The sequence below is a fragment of the Lissotriton vulgaris genome, chromosome 4_1 (assembly GCF_964263255.1).
Source record: "Lissotriton vulgaris chromosome 4_1, aLisVul1.2, whole genome shotgun sequence".
In the NCBI taxonomy this organism is placed as follows: Eukaryota; Metazoa; Chordata; class Amphibia; order Caudata; family Salamandridae; genus Lissotriton; species Lissotriton vulgaris.
Window position 1 is genome coordinate 1,405,079,447 of NC_141691.1, and position 20,612 is coordinate 1,405,100,058.

At 40.0% G+C, this 20,612-nt stretch overlaps 1 protein-coding gene across 1 annotated transcript in view; it reads left to right on the forward strand.

Annotated features, from left to right (window-relative positions):
- LOC147724053 (histamine H3 receptor-like) overlaps window positions 1-20,612 on the forward strand; it is a 188,909-nt gene that overhangs the window by 14,217 nt on the left and 154,080 nt on the right. The window lies entirely within an intron of this gene.

Here is a 20,612-nt window from a genome sequence, read left to right on the forward strand (position 1 = left end):
TCCTCCATGAACAGTGGATGGACGAAGTGGGTAAAGCGCCTGAAGAATTGCATCGATTGCATTCCGAGTTTGCGAAAGGGACGATTGTGAGTCTCCTCGACATCGAGAGAGCGGTGTCGACGTTATTGTGGTTTCGTAATAATGCTCCTTCTGAGCGATTGTTTGAGCCTGATTCGTCAGTTAGGAGAAAAGCGCGTCAATATCCGATGCGTGAGGTTCCTCCAGTTTGGAGACATGCTGATGCAACTGCTGTTCCACCTGTTATTGCGCATTTTCAGCGAGTATGGGTACATGTTCCTTGGAAACGTGCTGAAGTTTTAGCACTTAAGCAGACTTTACCTGATCCGCGCAAGAATCCAGCGGGATATTATAAAGAGCTCACTCAAACTGTGGGTTCGTGCGTCATAAATTTAGCGGATATAGACATGTTGTTTGGTAATGTTGTTCCACAGCCTATCTGGAATGTGATTCGACATACGGATCACGATAATGAATTGGGTGATACATGGGTTAATCTTGTTGCTGCAAACGATAGACAAGTTGGAGGTGCTAAGCCTGAAGATCTTATTACTGAACTTCCTGGTAGGATTATTACTTTCATGAAGACCTTGATGCCTGAAGTGCGTGTTAATTGGGACAAGTTGTCTGCATGTAAGCAGAAGAAAGATGAGACTGTGTCTGACTTTTTCACGCGGTTTGAGGAGACTTTTGTAGATCATAGTGGTCAGGATATGGCTACCGAAGGTGGCCAGAGATTGTTCGTTGAAAAATTTGTGCATAATTTGCTTCCCGAGTTGTGCACTAAGCTGAAGGATTCTGAGAGTGCTTGGGCCGTTTCGACGTCAGCGCAGATTTTAGCTACGGCCCAGTACTATGAAAATAGGCGCAAAAATTAGTTAGAGAAAGCGGACAAGAAGACTAAGGAATTGAAGACTAAAGTTCTTCTACAGCAAGCTTATCCACCCCGTACTAATAGTCAGCGTGATTATCAGCAACCTCAGCAGTATTTCAAAAACTCAACAGCGTTTCCCGTATGGTCCTAATCAGTGTGCATATTGCAAAGAAGAGGGTCATTACAAGAATAGTTGTCCGGTTCTGTTGCTGCGTACGAATGGTGCGTCTGGTGTACGAGGTAGAGGTGCTCAACAAGCGCCTAGAGGTAGAGGTCGAGCACAGAATGTACTTTCTTTGCCTCCACAGAACTCGATGAATAGTTTTGATCAACAGCGAGGTTCGTCTGGTAGGACAGCACAGTACTATATGGACGACTACTATGTTGAAGGTGACGAAGCAAATGGTAATGATTGTTAGGACAGCCATGGACAAAGAGAGGGAGTTGTTTCAGTTCCAGTAGATCAGAGTGGACCCTATGTTGAAGTGATTGCATCAGGTGTGTCAGAACCTTTTCTGCTAGATACTGGTGCTACAAAGAGTTCTATTATGCACTCTAAACTCCCTGGCACACCTTTGATAATGTTTCTGTAGGTTTTTCTGGCGCCCCCGTTACAAATCCGATTTCTGCTCCTTTGTCTCTTTCTGTTGGACCCTGTAAGATCGAGGCACCCCTTCTTTTGACTACAGGTTGTAATGAGAATCTGTTGGGTTTGGATTTATTGAAGAGATTGTATGCGCGCTGTATTGTTCTCCGTCAGGAGTACATCTTACCTTGGGTGAGAGAGTGATCTCTCCGATGTACATGTCGAAAGATAGTCTTCCATCTGAATTGTCTTCTTTACCAGATTCATTGTGGGCTACTGGTCCGAATGATGTGGGCCTACTGGAAATTCCCCCATATGTTGTGACACTGAAGGCGAATGCTAAGTTACCGCGCATTCCACAGTATCCAATATCTAGTGATGGTGAGCGTGCACTTTTAGCGATTATATATGATCTGATCGACAAGGGTGTCATTGAGGAAACGAGAGGTAATGCGTGTAATAGTCCTGTTTTGCCTGTTCTGAAGAGAACTGATTCTTCACAGCCTCCTGTATATAGGTTTGTCATTGATCTTCGCGAAGTAAACGAGATTGTTGTTCCACAATTTCCTGTTGCACCTGATATTACTGCTTTGTTGACTCTGATTCTGGCTAGAGCCACATGGTTTTCGGTGATTGACTTGAAGAATGCTTTCTTCAGTATCCCGATTGCCATGGAGAGTAGGGACATCTTTGGATTCTCTTTAAGAGGACGAAGTTTTCGCTTTAAACGCGCTCCTCAAGGCTATTGCGAGAGTCCATCGATCTATAGTCAAGCTTTGAAGACACAACTTGATCTGTTGGTTTTACCAGATGGTGCAGCCCTTATTCAGTACGTTGATGATTTGCTAGTTGCCGCTGATACTGAAGAGATTTGTAGGGAAGCCACTTTGTCGTTGTTACGCCACTTGTCTGATTGTGGTGTCGGTGGTTCCGAACCCGTACAATAAAGGTCGTCAGAAATAGACGATTTTGGTGTCAGCAGACCGCAAATGACGAGTGTAGTGTGTCTGAGCGTTTTCGCATGAATCGATCGATGAGAACACTCTGTATTCAAGGATTTAGTTTGAACCTTCGGGTTCCATTTTGTGTACGGCAGCCATTTTGTATGGTTGCCCTCACATAGACCTGATTACTGTGGCCGAATGAGTCCTTCAGACACGTATGCCTTAGCTGACTTCTGAATGACCTGGCCGAACTGACTCGATGCCCGAGGCTGACCTCGTTGAGCCAGTTCCTTGTTAAGCAGCTGGTCAGATAAAGATCAAAGAGTAGGACGTGCCCGAGTTTATGGTACACTGCACTCAACTTTCTATCTCATTTCTAATCTGTTTCTGTTCCTTCCTTTACGACATAATCACTGATTTGGGTTGAGGGTTTTATGATGGGTTTGTCCGGCCTGATCCGACAAGAAACCTGGAATGTGCTTGGTCATTTCTGGTGGGCTGGACAATGGAATGGGATTGCTGTCATACGTTACTTTTAAATTGTCGCACTGTCATTGGTCCATTTGTATGAACTCGATGCTAATTTGAAATGTTGCCTGAGGCTTGAATTTCGGCATAAAAGACCATCTGTCTTTTTTGTGTGTGCTTCGTAGATCTCTGTTCCTGGTTGCAGCCAATAAACTTTGGTCTTTGACGTCATCAAGAAGTATCCTGTGTCTCTGTTCGCCAAGACAGGGGAACTCGAAGGCATCGGGCGTTCTCCATGACCCCGCTGGGTTCTAAAACCCGGTCCTTCACCCCCTGATATATCAAATCTCTCCCTCTCAGTTAGCACTATCAGGTAGTAATATTCAGCTCCTCAATCGTATGCAGCTCCTCAGTCAGCATTGCATATCTTCTTTCCTTTAACCACATCAATGCTAAGGGAATTTTCCCCCGGTGCTCATTATTTTGAAATCCCATTGTTCATGACGAGCTCAGCTCGTCATGAGCACACAACCAGTTTACTGCATGACGAGCTGAGCTCGTCATGAGCAGCGAAGGGGTTAATAAATATTGGCAACAGCATAAAATATGTCTTAGTGAATCGAGCTGATCATGACATAATCTTCAATCTCCTATAAAATTTGGAAATGTGTTCCAATCACTCCTGAATTCATAAATTGGAAGAAGGAAGCACTTATCAATGATCTTCTGCCTGCTTAAACAATTCATTGCTGCAGATAATTATTATTTTCTAAATGAATCGTAATATGATTATATAACTAAATTTGTCGGCTTTCTGTAGCTTCTCTTCCATTCTTCCACGCGTCTTTGACTCACAGGCCATTGATTGCACAATACATTCTCTGCATGCATGGATTCATAAGTGTGCATTATGTCCTGGCAAGATGTACCAGAGAACTGACTTCAGAGAGCGGTGGTGGGCATTATTAATTTTGTGGCATGCACTGGGACTTGTGGTAGCCAACAATCCAAAGATTTTTCTAAATGCAAAACATTGAGTTAAATCTAGTAATTTGTGCTAATTAGTTTTGAAATTGGATCTGACTTTGGACTCTTAGCTTCATATATTATCTGCCTACATTAAATTCAACTGTGGCGAGATGGTACCAGGATGCCCCCAGTATCAGATATCCACACTCCAAGAGAGTTATAAACTGAATTGTGGCTCTGCAACATAGTAGCCAAGCAAATATTGTTTACAAACAAATCACTCAATTTGGAGTTAATATTAAAAAAACTGCCCTCTTTAGGACAATTTTTTGAATGGTATTTAGAGCTAAAAATTATGCCAAATGATGTCTCTGTATTTGATATTCAAATATACAGCTTTCAACATTAATACACAAGTCACCAATCCTAGAGAAAAATAATGTTCATTACCCAGAAAGGATTTTCAGTCTATGATTGTCAATGTAGACCCCTTTAAGGTACATAAAGAAGAAATAATTTTTGGAGGGTATTCAAGACCCACTAAGGTGTTAGTCCCATTATTAGTGCCGGGACCTTCAAGCAGTATTTGTGCGCTTTATAAATCCCTACATTCATTCATTCATTTTCTATAGAGACATTTAATTTTTTAGTCAGAAGAATTCCGGTAAAACATTAAGGCATCACCTAAATGTGACCAAATTGACACTTAGGGCCTCATTATGATGTCGGTCGGAAAGTATTTTGACCGACCACTTGTCGAAATCATTTCCAATCGACTTGAGTACAGGAAGTCCTACTGACCAATTACGATGTTTCCGAATACTGTCCGGACCGACAACACAGGCCACCATTGAAGAAAGAGGTGGTTGTGGAAAACCTTGCACCATATGGTGGGCACCCCATTGTGCCCACCACACTGTGCATGGTTTCAAAAGGGGTCCCAGGGGTACCCCCATGGGCCGCCACCGGAGGCCTCTGGGTGAACGGGGGCCTGCTATGGGCCCCCAAAGTTACTGACTCGGAATGGCTGTCCGAATCTGATATCATAATATGTCGGTTGGAAACACGGTCCATAGAGCTGTACGATTCGGCTCTGACCAAATTGGTTTCTCCGAATGCCGGTCGAAACCGAGTTGAAAAGACCGAACGGTTACCTCCTATAGTAATCGGTCGTTCGGAAACGTTTCTGAGTCAGCAGGAAATATGGGTTCCGACACGAGTTAGCAAAATCCGAATGCCATTCGAAGCCTTTACGAACAACATCGTAATGAGGCTCCTTGTCTTCCTGTCATACATGTTGTAAATTGGTTGCGTGTGGTACCCTCTCAAGTGATTGTTCCTAAATGTATTTTGTTGAATCACTTTTACTACACAACAGCTATAAAACACTTTCACATTCATTGAATTATGTCATCAGTGATGTTATCCATGATGTCATCAATGATATAATTCAAGATGTCATCAGTGATGACTTCAATGACTTCAATGGTCTCATTTAACATGTTTAGAGTGATGCATGATTGAGGTCATAAGCAGTGCAAGATTCTGGTGTAAGTTATAGTTAGCTTGCAGAACTACCTGAACTATGGTGAATTACAGTGGTTTTTCAGTTTTTGAAAATTATATTTCGTGTGACTCTGTCACCTTACTCTGATATCACTTTCACCTTTGTTTTGTCAGTGAAAATGTATAGGTTAACTATCCGTAGCATCTGTAGCGTTTTTTAGTTACTAACGTTTGCACCATTCAAAAAATATGTCCAAAGCTTTCCGATTTGGCTTCATAATGGCAAATTTCATGTGGATCAAAACAAAGGAGAGTGGTGAAAAACAGGAGTTTATTTAGTGTGAATTTGTTTTGTTCACTGAATCACTTTGAAACACTTTGGGCCTGATTCACAAAGCGGCTCCACGATCATAGCGGGGGGCCCACACTCGTGGCAGGACCTCCACCATGTGAAACTGCAATGCGCATGTGTTTCTATGAATGCAGGTCCCCACCACGACTGCGGCGACTCCTCCATGAGTGTTCATCTCCTTTGTGAATCAGGCCCCAAGGCTCCCAAGTCTGGCGGAGTGAAATTTCAGCATAGAATTACCCGCTTCACATCTGTACATTAATCACTGTTAAGGCATGTTTAACCAAGCCATATAGACAACTCTCAGTAGTTAGGTAAAAATGTACTACACATATTCAAAATGAACAGAATGGCGAACAACTTTAGAGCAACTTAAAACGTCTGTAATTGGGAATTATGTATCATTCGATAATGTAGAGTGGGCCAAGTTATTCAGCGGGCAGGTGGAAATAAATATCTGCACGTTATAAACCCCCAGTTTGTACATGTAAATGATTTTGAGACATTTACGTCAAATATTCTTTTTAAAATTTTTATAAAGGGTTATAGGGGAATTTTAATAGTAGTAGCTTGGATGATGTCATTAGTGATGTCGACAGTGATGTCATCAAATTATGTCATTTGAGATGTCATCAGCGATGTCATTTAACATGTCATGTGTGATGTAATATGTGAGATTGTAAGCAATGCATGATGCGGCTCGAGTTACAGTTCACACAGTAAACTATAATTGGTAAATATATAAATATTGAACACTAAATATAATTATATATATATATATATATATATATATATATATATATATATATATATATATATATATATATATATATATATATATATATATATATATATATATATATATATATATCTCGATTGAGAGAGGGGGGAGATTGCTAGAGAAATAGAAAAAGAGGGAGGAACGAGCGACAGAAAAAAGGGAGAAATTAAAAAAGAAATTGAGGGTGTCATTGAGATTTAGAGAGAGTGAGTAAAAGAGAGTGGGGTAGATACGATGATGAGAGAAACGGAGACTAGTTTATCCTAGTAAAGGAAATCGTAGTTTAGGTGAATAGACTCTATGGAATTGTTGGCACATTTGTTTCCATGTGATTTGCTACTCATTGTTTGAGCAATTACAATATTTCATTGGTGCGCACAATTAGAACGATCCCAAGTGTAACGGCTCAGAGGTGAATAAAAGCACAAGGCTGTTGTACGTGTCTTTACCACACCACAGAGAGGGTCATTCAGATGTAACGGAGACATTATTGTGTGTGGAAAGAATATGGTACTGACCGATTGATCGATGGTCGACTGGAAGCTACTACTGCAAAGAAAAATGTTTTCTTCGACAAAGTTAAATCCTGTGCCGCATAGATTCAGTCTTCAGCAACTCGCAGTAATGTGGCAAATATGGAAGTACGGAAGTGGGAAATACTGAAACGAAGGTACATATTTGACGGGCGTTAGCGGAATAGGCTTGCTAACCATGTGTACAATCGCATCCATTGTGAGTAGCGACGGCCACAGAAAAGAACCATTCCCCCACTTATTACCACGCACCTCATTGCAGATGGGAGTTTATGTTGGCAGCTTATTACATTCTTGTAAAACATACCATCCTTTTATGAAAACTAAATGAGTGGCAATTTGCAAGTAAGTCTTCAGTCGAAGCTTTTAATTCCTGTTCATCTAAAACCTCAGGGGGCAGATTTACAAGCCCTTTGCGCCTCTTTTACACCGCCGTTGCGTCATTTAGGTGACGCAGCGGCGGCGTAAAAGATGCGCCATGGTGCGGGATATTTACAACGTGACGCATCTGGGAGATGCGTCACCTTGTAAAGCCCTGCGTCAGAAGGAGGCGTTCTGGCGCAGGGGGGGTTGGGGGCGTTCCGGCGCAGGAACGCCTCCTAAAAGTAGCTGAGTGAAATCTACAAGATTTCACTGAGTCACTTTGGGGCCCATGCTGCGTCAAAACCCTGCGCCTGCTTCAAGCGGGCGTAAGGATTGACGCCCCATTGTAAGAATAGGCTCCCCTAGAGCGTTGCTGGAGCTGCGTTGCGCTTGCGATGCAACTCCAGCAATGAGCCACTTTTACGGCACAGATGTGTCACGCATCTGTGCCGTTTTTGCCCCATGGTGCGCTGCATTGAAAATGTGGCGCATCCATGGTTGAGGAGGCGCGGCACACAATAAGTGGCGCATCCCTGGGTATATGCAGGGATGCGCCACTCATTGTAAATCTGCCCCAAAGTCTCTGGGATTCTCTTTGTTTATTTTGTTGCCTGGATCACCTGGAATGTAAAGGCAGAATGTGGCTAAAATAAATACACGAGCAATGTCATTCCTGCGTCCATTTTACACCGGCTAAAGCATTTAAACACAACTAGATAAAGAGAGAATATTTGTAGTAGGCATCACTGTATGTCGGTCACATAGGGACAGCCAATGGGTTGCTCACTTGGTTTTGGCAGATTCATTTTTTTCATTTTGGCTCCTGCTCCCAATGGAAATGTTGTACCAACGTACCTTAGGGTCGAATGACCAGGAATGTCATTAAATTAATGTTGTCTTCTTTATGTAGTAAAATCCGCTCCGAGAGATGTAGTTCAAAGTCTTCATCTGCCCTCTTAGAGGCACAGGTAGAACCAAGATACATTGTGTTTTTGACATGAAAACTTTGAAACGGGGATTTAAGGGTCAATACAATTGAATTCACAACCAAGTTTCCGAGTTTCAAGAAATTTTGAAACACCCCAACATTTGAGTGATGTGAGTTTGTGAAATATGCTTCATGGGCTTCACATAAATCCTATGAAATACGGAAATACAAATACTTGCTTTTACATTACTTTGACCCCACTGCCGTTTGTGCAATCTGTCAAATATGTAGTCAGGTCCGTCGTTGTCATCTTTATTTCTTTGGTGTCAGTCACAGCTGCAGGGATGGGAGCGGAATCATGCCTTGGTTCCATTGTTGGCCACTGTGCCATCTCCATTGTCTCTGTTTCCCCGAGAATACCGCCTTGTCATACCCTACACTGCAGCAAGGCACATAGCCCTGCTTTTGCTCTTATCAGGCATATAGGCTAATCAAAAGAGCCATTAATGAGAACATACATAGCACGATGTGGAACTTACAACAGCGTATCAGAACACGACTGGTAAACTTAGGGCCAGATTTACAAGCCCCTTGCGCCACTTTTGCGTTATTTTTACCACGTTAAAAATGACGCAAAAGTGGCGCAAGGGGCTTGTAAATCTGCCCCTTAATGTATAGGAGGAAAACAGTACTTTTCAGGAACAGTACTTCTCAGGAGACCAGTTTTAGTTGGAAAGGTATCTTATCAACGTCCCCCACTCCCCTTACTCCAACATTTGTCTCTTCCCTCTTTGCTCTCACGCTCATCCATCCCCCCTCTGCCTATATTCTCTGTGCCTTTTTTTATTACAGCACATCATTGTCTGATCTTCTTTAGCCACACCCCGGTTACTGCTGTGAGAAAAATGCTAAATTAGGAAATTTGATGCAGGTACAGGTTTTGGTTTAGTGAGGCCTCAAACACGCTGATCACCCAGCTCCTGACTGTGGAATTTAGCACTGTTTTCAAAGAAGCATTGACGTAGCCCTGCTGTACATATGTCTGTCCCTGTGCCTCCTCTACAAAGAGTCTAGATCGGGAGAATATAGAACAACCAGAGTCTTTCTGTTTGCTTGAACCTACAGCAAAATCAAGAGGCAGGACGCGTGCATGTTTATCCCATCCTCGTCAGCGGAATCCCTCATTCCTTCCCCTCCATGCCAAGGTCAGGCACTCTCCTGCAGCTCAGGTGGAGGGGGAGTTGGACAGGTTGTTGCCTTCACCAAAGTAGCTGGAAAGTCTGACCCTGGGATGCAGGAGATCGGATGCTGAGCGAGGAGAGGGAAGGGGTTGTGGATCTTCCAGGAGTTATACGCTTCAGAGAAAGAGACACTCAGATTCAGGCCCTATAGTCCAAGAGGAGCGCGCGAACAGCTGCAGGGTTCGTGTTATTCCAACTATTGCCAATTGAGGCTGCTGCTGTTTATCCAGTGCCTGCTGTGTAAGTAAAGCTTACAATGCAGATATCAGGACCTGGCATGGAAAGGATGCTTGCCCCGATGTTGTCAGTGAGGCTGGTGAAATTTGAAGGTGGTGCGGCGTAAAAACTGCGACTTTGACTGAATTCGACAAATTGTAGAGTGGTTTGATGGGGTATCACCCGGACACTATTTTGCCAAATAGATGACAAAACAGTGCATTTACGACACATTTTAATAAAGAAGTTGGATAGAAAGCTTTAGGTTTAAAAAGCAATTTCGAAGGGATTCTCTTGAAATGTTTAAATACACGAACAAGTGTTCACAATGTTACTGCAGTATGTATTATCCCAGGTTCTACCAGTAATTTTATTTTGTTTCATTTAATAATAACATTTCCACCTCTTCTGACTCTTGCAGAGCCTGCTTCCTTTAAACTCCTGATGCGTTCACATTCAAATGTTTTACTTCTAAATTACTGCTTCTGTTCCGGTCAGCAGTGGCTCTCTTCAGGTTCCTGTGGCACTCTTTTCGAGTGTTTGCAGCACTTCCTTCATTCAGATTCCTGTGTCCCCCCCCTCCCCCACCCCCGATGCATGCAGCTGCACTTTCTACTATCCTGCTCTACCGGACTCTTTCTCTAATTTCAGGCCCTTGCAGCAGGCCCATACAACTCAGCGTAATTCCTGTCCTTTCCTCTACCCTTCTTAGTCCCTTGGTTGTTATGACATGTGGTATAAGCGCCCTGAGACCTGCAGGTGACTTGGCGCTATATAAACCCGTAATAACAAATAACAAATAACCCTCTACCTCTTTTAGGACAGAGAAATGCTTTGTCCCTTCCACTGAGTAACCCTGGTGAAGTTCTACACTGTGCTTGCGTAGTTTGCAAAGTTTGCGCTACTGCGCACTACGCAAATTGCACGTAGCACAGTGCAAACATGCGTAGCGGTAATTTTTTGCTTGCTTGCGATACTCAAAGTCAAGTTGGCGACCGCGAGCGAGCAAAATGACATCCCGGCGAGACTTTTTGCTCGTTCGCAATCAGCAACATTAAGTTGCCGATCGCGATCGTGGAAAATAAACCTTCCTGCGAGATTCTCAATGCGGGGAGGTCAGGCATGAGAAACTACCAGTCCGCGCTGAGACAGCTGCCGCTCCAGTAGAAATCTACTTGAGTGGCAGAAAACGACCGCTTGCACTATGCAAGATGCGGTTTGCACTGATTGCACAGTGCGGACAAGCATCCAGCACTGTGCAATCAGTGCGAACAGCATTTTGCACAGTGCACTACACAGTTCGCGTAGCTACACGTAGCTTGCGTAGTGCGAAGTGCACATCACGTAGCTACGCGTAGCTTTACTATGCGAAATACGCCCAGGGTTACCGCTGAGCCTTTGTAATTGTAGATGAAACAATGCTTCGCCCAGGCACCTGAATATGACAGAATAAACGAACGCTACACTCTGCATGCCCCATCAGCATACTCTTTGATTTTACACTTCTTCCACCTGCAGTTCTGAGCAGCTCTACCATAAAGGTTATGTCTGACAAGTGCCTTTGAAGATGCAGCTTGTTTTTGTCACCAAGATTATTAAAGTGATGCAGCTTAGATGTAGGAATCAGGCATGTCTGACTATTTGAACAAAGGGGTCATCCAGACATCAAAATTATGTTATTGACATCATAAATTGTGAGCATAGTGTGTCATTGGAATGCCACATCACTTTCATCTAAACATGATTATAGAAACCCAGGACCAGAAGTATGGTTGATAAATTAAAATACCTACGAATGCAAAATAATAACTGCATTTTATGTGGTGGCTTGCATAGAGCGAGCCACCACTGAACTACAATTAGATTGTCGTTATAGTTACAATAGACAGTGTACACATCACTGAAATTCACCAGCAGTGAGATAATCAATGACAATTATTCACAATTCAATATATTTGCGAAATTATTTTTCAGTTCCACAACTACAGCGATTTGCTAGAAAAGCACAGTACTTCTATTTGTTTATCTACCCCCATTAATGCTATTCGTTTAGCACCGCATTAGAGGGATAAGGCTTTAGTTATGTAAACCACACATGCAGCATCATAAAAATATATGATTACCTGGTGTGGAAGACATTGTCCATGCCCAAATACAAAGAGCATAACCTCACCACAAAGGTTGCGAATAATCTTACAGATGAGATTACATATCACATTACCCTTATCATTTTGAAAGCGATGGCCATGAATTCAGCATTATGTAATGGTTTGAGTATGTTTTATTGTTTAAATACATTTGCTTTTGGTGTGCAAGTTATGGTTCGTATGACTGTTGTGTGTCTTAAAAATTGTGGTTGTAACCATAAGTTGCACATTTCAGTGGTCGTTTAATTTTAATTCCTAACTATAATTGCACTTTAGTTGTGTTTTTTATGTAAATCTCTGAGGTATTGTAAACATACTTTGAAATATTATAACCAAAGATAAAAATAACTCTACTTTGACCATTGTTTTTTCAGTGCATTTTGTTTCTGGTTAATCATATAGTACATTCAACAATTCCCTCTGGCCAGCTCCTCCCATGAGTGGCTAACCTAGCTATGCATAGCCTATGGCCATGTGCTGTGGAAGTTGACTACTGTGGAAATATATATATATATATATATATATATATATATATATATATATATATATATATATATATATATATATATATATATATTACCTACTGGCGGTCGCCAGTAGGTAGTTATAGTTAGGATTTTTTTCAATGTTAAATCTCAAAATTCTATTTGGAATAACTTTGGCACCGGTTGACGAATCTGCCTGAAAATTTCCTGAAAATGGCCTCGTCGAGCTCCGGTCCTTCCCTGAAAGTTTGGGGGGGATACGTCAAGCGGGGGCCGAGATAAAAGGGGGGTCCCAAAACGCATTTTCCCCATGTTAATTTCCATAGGGCGGTCAATTTCACTTTTAGCCCGAACGGCTGAATGGATTTACACCAAACTTGGCAAAATTGTAGGGACTTGTAGCCCGATGTGCCTTTCCTATGTCTCAAGATATGTGCTGCAGTGGATTTTGAGTAATTTAGGTTCAAAAAAATATATATATCTATAGGCGCTCTCCGGTGCGCGCACCGGAGTGCGCTCCAGGCGCGACACGCGACTTGCGCGCAGAAAGCTGATTGACTCTTGGGTGTCTGTAAACATTCTAAACAGTCCGGAGCGGCCGCCATCTTGTGTCTCGGTAAAATCGAGACACAAGGGGTTTGAAAAAAAAAGGGGCAAATGACCATAAGGGGGAAGAGTAGACCCCCTCTGACCCCCTAGGTTTGATGTAGGGACTAAAATAGGGTCCTGCAGGGCATTAAAAAAAAATTTTCGTTTTGCGCGGGGGAAGCGCATGGTACGCGCACCGGCGAAGCACGGGGAAAATCCAGGACCATATTTATGAAGGCCTTGCGCTGTTAGTTTTGCGCCTCCTGTGCGTCAATTTTTGTGACGCACCAGCGGTGTAAAAAAATGCGCATTGTTATGCAATATTTAAAAAGTGACGCATCTATCTAGATGCGTCACTTTTTAAATATAGTGCAACGAGGCACATTTTATTACACTGCTGGTGTTATGCGTCACTTTTCTGTGCGCACTCCTTATGACATTCCAGATGTGTCATATTTAATGTATGACGAATCTTGTTGCAAGGAGTTACAGATACGTCAGTATTTCTCACATATCTGTAAACATGAAAGTGACGCGAGGCAGGCGCAAGATTTTGACGCAACAGCATCCTAAAAGTGACGCAGAGAAATCTCATAGATTTCAGTACGTCGTTATTACCAAGCTTTTTGCGAGGGATTGCCCCCTCTGCATACATTATACCTGATGCAGATACAATGTGGCGCAGAGTTTTAAAAAGTGACCCATGTACCTAGATGCGTCACTTTTTAAAAAATAGTGTCAGGTATAATGCATGCAGAGGGGGTGTTCCTTGCAAAAAGCTTGGTAATAATGACGCAGTGCGTCACTTTTAGGATGCTGTTGCGCCAAAATCTTGCGCCTGCTTCACAGCAAACCTTTCACATGGTGCTTTTTCCATGTGAAAGGACACATTACTGGAGTTGCGTCACTTTTGTGACGCACTCCTGCAATGCGTTACTTTTGTGTTTACAGATATGTCAGAAATACTGACATATCTGTAACTCCTTGCGAATTGATTAGTCATATATTAAATATGACATATCTGGAATGTCATAAGGAGTGCGTCCAGAAAAGTGACGCATCGCTGTTTTCACGTAGCGATGCGTCACTTTTCAGAAATGAGTCCTCCAGTTTATTCACTGTGTCATAACTTTCTTTTCTAACACTCACCTTCTTTCATTCCTCCTACTTCACTTCCTTTCACCTCTCATACCTTTCTGTTCTTTCTTACTCATTCTCCTTTCAATTATCAATGCACTATATTTCACTTACTCTTCATTTTTTAAGAATATAGCTCTTTGATGAGAATTGGAGGTAGTTCTGAAAAGAACTTTTGGTTTTCTTCTTTTAACTGAACAGGAACAAAAACAGGGAATAGAAACTGCTCAACAGGAGCAAAAAGAAAAGAAAAAAATTAGGGGTGGGAAGGGCAGCGATGGTTCTCCAATGCCCGAACCATGAGCAGGACACTTTGCTCCCCATAGGTGAGGAGTTGATTGCAGTATCTGCATCTGACGACCCCATGGTTAAATGCAGGTTGAATGTTTGCTACCTGCTCCTGTGATTGTTCTCTTCCAGAAGAAGTTGCTCCTCCTGTTGATGTAGAGGCCCCATCTCTGGGAACCTCTTGTGCCAGAGCCCTGACACTTTCCCGGGCAAAATTCTGGGGGTGCCTCCTCTCCACATGGCGAATCATGGTGAAGTTGCCAAAAGAGTATTTTTTTTGGGGGTTACCCCGTGACAGGACCTGTTTGCAGATCCTGCACTCTACTTTTGGTGCATTCACCTTCTTCTGGTCTGCTGGAAACTTAAAAAATTTCCAGATGAAATGTTCTTTGACCTTCGGCTGAGGAGGCTCTTCATCAATGAAATCATTGGAGTCATCTTCACTGCTGGATGGTCTGGCAGCCATGATTAATCAAGGAATATGGAGCAGCAAAAAAGGCAGGTCTTTCAGTCACAAAAGTGAAAGAAGAAGTGAAGGAAATGGGTGGGGATTTCATTCATTGTAAAAAAAAACTGTTAGCAACCAATGAAAAGTGTTATTTTAGGGTCACATGAACAGACGCGTTTACGCTGCGCGCTCCGGAGCACTTCCGGTGTGTTTACGCAGCGCGATCGTAGGCGCTTCCGGGGCGCAAACGTGGCGCGATCGTAGGCGCTTTTGCGTGCGTTTATGCGCCGCGAACGTAGGCGCTTCCGAGGGCACTTACGTTGCGCGCCGAAGTGACGTCATCAATCTTTTATAGAAATGCATAATCATTTTCCTTATTAAAAAAAACTAATTTTATTTGTATGGTACAAAATGTTTTGCATTATTATTAACTTTTCATTCATATTTTTTTTCACGAACGACAGTTGCGCTCTGGGTGCGCTTTCAGATGAGCTCTCGGAAAAGCTTACCGGAGAGCTTAGCTGAAAGCTTCCCGGAGCGCGCACCCAGAGCGCAAAAGAAAAAAATTATATAAAAAACATGAATACTTAAAAAAAAACAGCAAATTGTAAAAAAAAAAAAAGGTTAGAAACTCGATATACAAAGGAATTAGCATTTAAAAAACCTATGAAATTCACTGAAAAAACCATAGGTTTCACACCAGTTATAGTTAGGAATTAGCATTTAAAAAACCTATTAAATTCACTGAAAAAACCATAGGTTTCACACCAGTTATAGTTAGCTGGAAATTTTACTGATATAAAACCATTGAAATTCCCACGTTATAGTTAGATGGACTCACTATAACTTGCGCGTGCAATGCACTGCTGATGATGTCTTATTAAGCCAGTTAACCAATCAATTTTTAAAAACCATCCATTTAGACACTTATTTAAACATTTATTCTTCCATCAACTTTTACATATACATATATAAAATATATTTATTTTTCAGAAAGACACACATTCACTGGATGGTGTCATCAGTGATGTCATGAGTGATGTCACTGACCATGTCATGAGTGATGTAATATGTGATGTCATCAGCAGTGCATTGCACGCGCAAGTTATAGTGAGTCCATCTAACTATAACGTGGGAATTTCAATGGTTTTATATCAGTAAAATTTCCAGCTAACTATAACTGGTGTGAAACCTATGGTTTTTTTCAGTGAATATATATATATATATATATATTCACTGAAAAAACCATAGGTTTCACACCAGTTATAGTTAGGAATTAGCATTTAAAAAACCTATTAAATTCACTGAAAAAACCATAGGTTTCACACCAGTTATAGTTAGCTGGAAATTTTACTGATATAAAACCATTGAAATTCCCACGTTATAGTTAGTCGGACTCACTATAACTTGCGCGTGCAATGCACTGCTGATGACATCACATATTACATCACTCATGACATGGTCAGTGACATCACTCATGACATCACTGATGAGACCATCCTTGTGACACAGTCACAGACCTCCTCTCAGTGTAAAGTAACCCTTGAGACACATATTCAAAAATAGAAACTGAAATTTTTAAAAAATGGACATACCTATATCAGTTACAACAAGCAATTCTGTACTTTCACTATCTATATACACATCCACTCATTCACCAACAGTTCTATATAGTCACTCATACATATACTCACTCATCATATGAAGAGATACACCTATACATCCTGTTACACACCGACATTCATCCAAAAGTTACTCACACACATATTCACACGTGCAAATAAACTATTGAACAACCATTTATTTGAATATAGAGTTATACACACACTTCCACCTTACTTCTACTGAAAATTACACAAATTTATTCTCTTAAACAATCACTTATAGAAACACATACTTATTTAAACAGGAAATCTTACAATCTCTTACTCTCACATATACTCACTTATATACATCAATATTCATATATACTAGATTAAAACATATGTAGTTACTGATAAAGACACTAGTGAGACAGTCATTCACTCACTAACAAACACATATAGACACTCATCCACCCATACAGTCCTGTACATATGCTGTCTTCAAAACACATACAAACAAAGAGTCAGTCACTCATGCATCTATGTGCTAAGTAATACCTCCACCAAACCATATAGACACTCATACTGATACTACTAAAAATATCAAATAACGCATATACATACGCATGTAGCTACTTATCAACACATGTAGCCACTTATACACAAAGTGAAACACTAATATATGTATTTAAATATTTAAACATAACTCACTAATATTTATTTTTCAGAAAGACACATATTCACTGGATGGTGTCATCAGTGATGTCATGAGTGATGTCACTGACCATGTCATGAGTGATGTAATATGTGATGTCATCAGCAGTGCATTGCACGCGCAAGTTATAGTGAGTCCGACTAACTATAACGTGGGAATTTCAATGGTTTTATATCAGTAAAATTTCCAGCTAACTATAACTGGTGTGAAACCTATGGTTTTTTCAGTGAATTTAATAGGTTTTTTAAATGCTAATTCCTAACTATAACTGGTGTGAAACCTATGGTTTTTTCAGTGAATTTCATAGGTTTTTTAAATGCTAATTCCTAACTATAACTGGTGTGAAACCTATGGTTTTTTCAGTGAATTTCATAGGTTTTTTTAATGCTAATTTTTAACTTTTTGTAGGGCTTCATACCTATGTACTTTTTATTGAATTTCTAAGCTTATTTTTTCGCAAATGTCTTTAGCTGAGAAAGGTATGTTTTTCTAAAAATGAACCCTATAATGTATATTAAGATACTATTTTTATTTTAAAATAGTTTTTTCCTTTTTTTTTTATATTTGACTTTGGAGCGCTCCCGGTGCGCATACCGATAAACGCCCGGGTGCGCGCACCGTCAGCGCATCAACAAAAAAAAAGAAAAAAAAAATAATGAAGAAGTGACCATAAGAAATGGGGACAGAGAGAGTGGTGTTAAGAGAAAGAGAGCTAAAGGGAGGAACACAGAGGGACTGTGTAATAGATAGTAAGACAGATAAAAAGTGTAAGAGGAAATAACTGAGAAAAAAAAATGAATAAGGGAGCAAAAGAAAAGAAGAAATAGGAAGAAGACAAAAGCAGAGGTTCCGGGAGAATGTAAATGGATGATGAAAGTAAAAGGAAGGACAGTTAAGCCTGTGAATGACTGGTAGTGACGGAATGAAAGAAAAGGAATAGTAGTGATGGAGGGATAGTAAATAGCAGTAAATATAAGCAAAGAGAGGTGAAACAGGGTACATGTAAGTGAATAAGGGTAAGACATGGGGAATAATACAGCGAAAGAAGAAAGAGAGTAAAAGAAGGAGTGTCACAAAGGAACTAAGTGAACCAGTAAAAAAGGTAAGTGAAGGAGTGTGCATAGACAAAGGTACTGAAAGAAGTTGAATGTGGTAGGAAGTAAACATGGAAGAAAAGAATAAGTGAGAAAAGCAAAGTAAGGAAACAGGGGTGAGGTAGGGTGAGAGAAAAATAGTGAAAATAAAACCAAAGATGATAACAAAAAAGATTTTGTAAACACACTTACCATATAATCAATGCAAACTTGTATCTATGAAAGATAAAAGAAAAAATATGTTATAATTTCTTAAAAATATATATTAAAATAGAAGCAACAGTTCATGAGGTTTAAAAATCTACTAAAGTTTACTAAGAAATGAAGCAATAGTGAAGGATACAAAAACAGAAAGAAAGTAATGTAGAAAGAGAAAAAAAAAAGGAAAAAGAAATAGAAAGAAAACAAATTCCTAAAGATAAATAAGATACTAAAAGAATGTAAGATCTCAAATCAAAATCAGTAAAGATAAGAAAATAAAAGAAAAATGAGTGAAAAGGAGAGAAGTCTGATTGAGAAACTATAAATAAAAAAGAGGAATAGAAGATGATTGAGAGTGAGTGAAGTAAAGTAACAGAGTGAAGGGATGAAAGGAATGAAGTTAGTATAGAACGATGGATAAAACAGGAGTGAGAGAGTAAGTACACAGAAAGATAAAAGGAAGAACTAAGTGAACTACAGTACAATGGATGCGAAAGAAAAAAAATGGAGAAAAAGAAAGAGAGGGTTAGGAAACTAAAGCAGTGGTACTGTGAGAATATGAAAAAGATAAAAAGTGGTGGAAGGAACAGAGGAAATGCAGACAGTTCCTATTAGATTAAGAAGTTGTGAATGAAGTGCACTAAAGAAACAGCGATGAAAAAAGAGTATAAATTAGTAAAGAGAGGTAAATAAGGGTGAAAAAGAAAATGAGTATAAGACAATGTGAACACAATATAAATTACACAATGCAAACTACACAATAACTTCTACAATATGTTACATTATTTATTTTTGCTGTTCTCAGAATATATTGAATTTCACTTAAATTAGTGAGATCAAAGTCTTCATCATATAACAGCGGGAAAAAAAAACACAATCTAAAAGATTGTGTTTAAAAAAAACCATTCAAACATACATCTCATATAAGTACACTAATCTTTGATTCACTTACTTTTCCGTGAGACCAAATTGCAGATAGTGAAGGTCCTTTTGGTGGAAAAAAGTCTGCTGTGCTCTATAACTTCCATTTCATCAACTTCCTATGAAAAAAGATCTAACAACATCATATGTTACACTTTCCTCACGGCCAATTTGTGTCAGATATATCAGTATTTTTTACTTTGAGATCCACTTAAAGTATCTACATGAGATTGCAGATAGTGAAGGTCCTTTTGGTGAAAAAAAGTCTGCTGTGCTCTATAACTTCGATTTCATCAACTTCCTATGAAAAAAGATCTAACAACATCATATCTTACATTTTCCTCACGGCCAATTTGTGTCAGATATATCAGTATTTTTTACTTTGAGATGCACTTAAAGTATCTACATGAGATAAATAATTTAAAATATTAGATTAACTAACTAACTAACTAACTTTTATTAACTATTCCCGTCTTCAAAGGCCAATTCCCTTTACTAAAACTTTGGTTTTAAAAACACTAGATAAGAATTTGTAGAGTCATAAGGCAAACGTTGTTTATAAGTTAAATGAGAATCATTGCAGTAACTCCATCCATTTTCAGATTTTAAGTAGCATGTATAATGTCCTGAGGTGGTCGAAGGTCCATCATGATAAATAATAGCTTCAGTTGTAAAGGTCCTTCCAGAAATTGATAACTGAGAAGCCACAAAATTTTTGATAGAAGTTGTCAATTTAGTTCCATCAGGTCTACATCGTTGCAAAACTAAAATGATATGATACACCGCTAAGCGCTCGATAAAAAAAGGTGGGAAAGCAATTTACAAAAAAACCACTGGAGACACTTTCATCAAATATAGAATAGGCCCTACTACATAGCAGTCCCTACCATTTGCCCAAATTTGGTGAAATTCCATTGAGACATTTAGGCTACAGGCCTGTCTAAATATCCTGAGGTAAATTACATGACAAAAACACACTTGTAATGTTAGAATTTACAACCAATTAAAAAGTATCTCTCATTTTCTACGATTATTTCCTGACGTTTGATTGGTTAAGTACAACAATATATATAAAAGAAGAGAGGGAAACACAGCCATTTTGACTACTGCTTCCTGAAGTACACTTGAAAACAAATTTCACTGACAACTTCAACTAATTTCTCTAAGGTAACTTCTAATTATGGAAGTATATTGTACACGTTAAGTTTATTTCTTAAAAAATATTC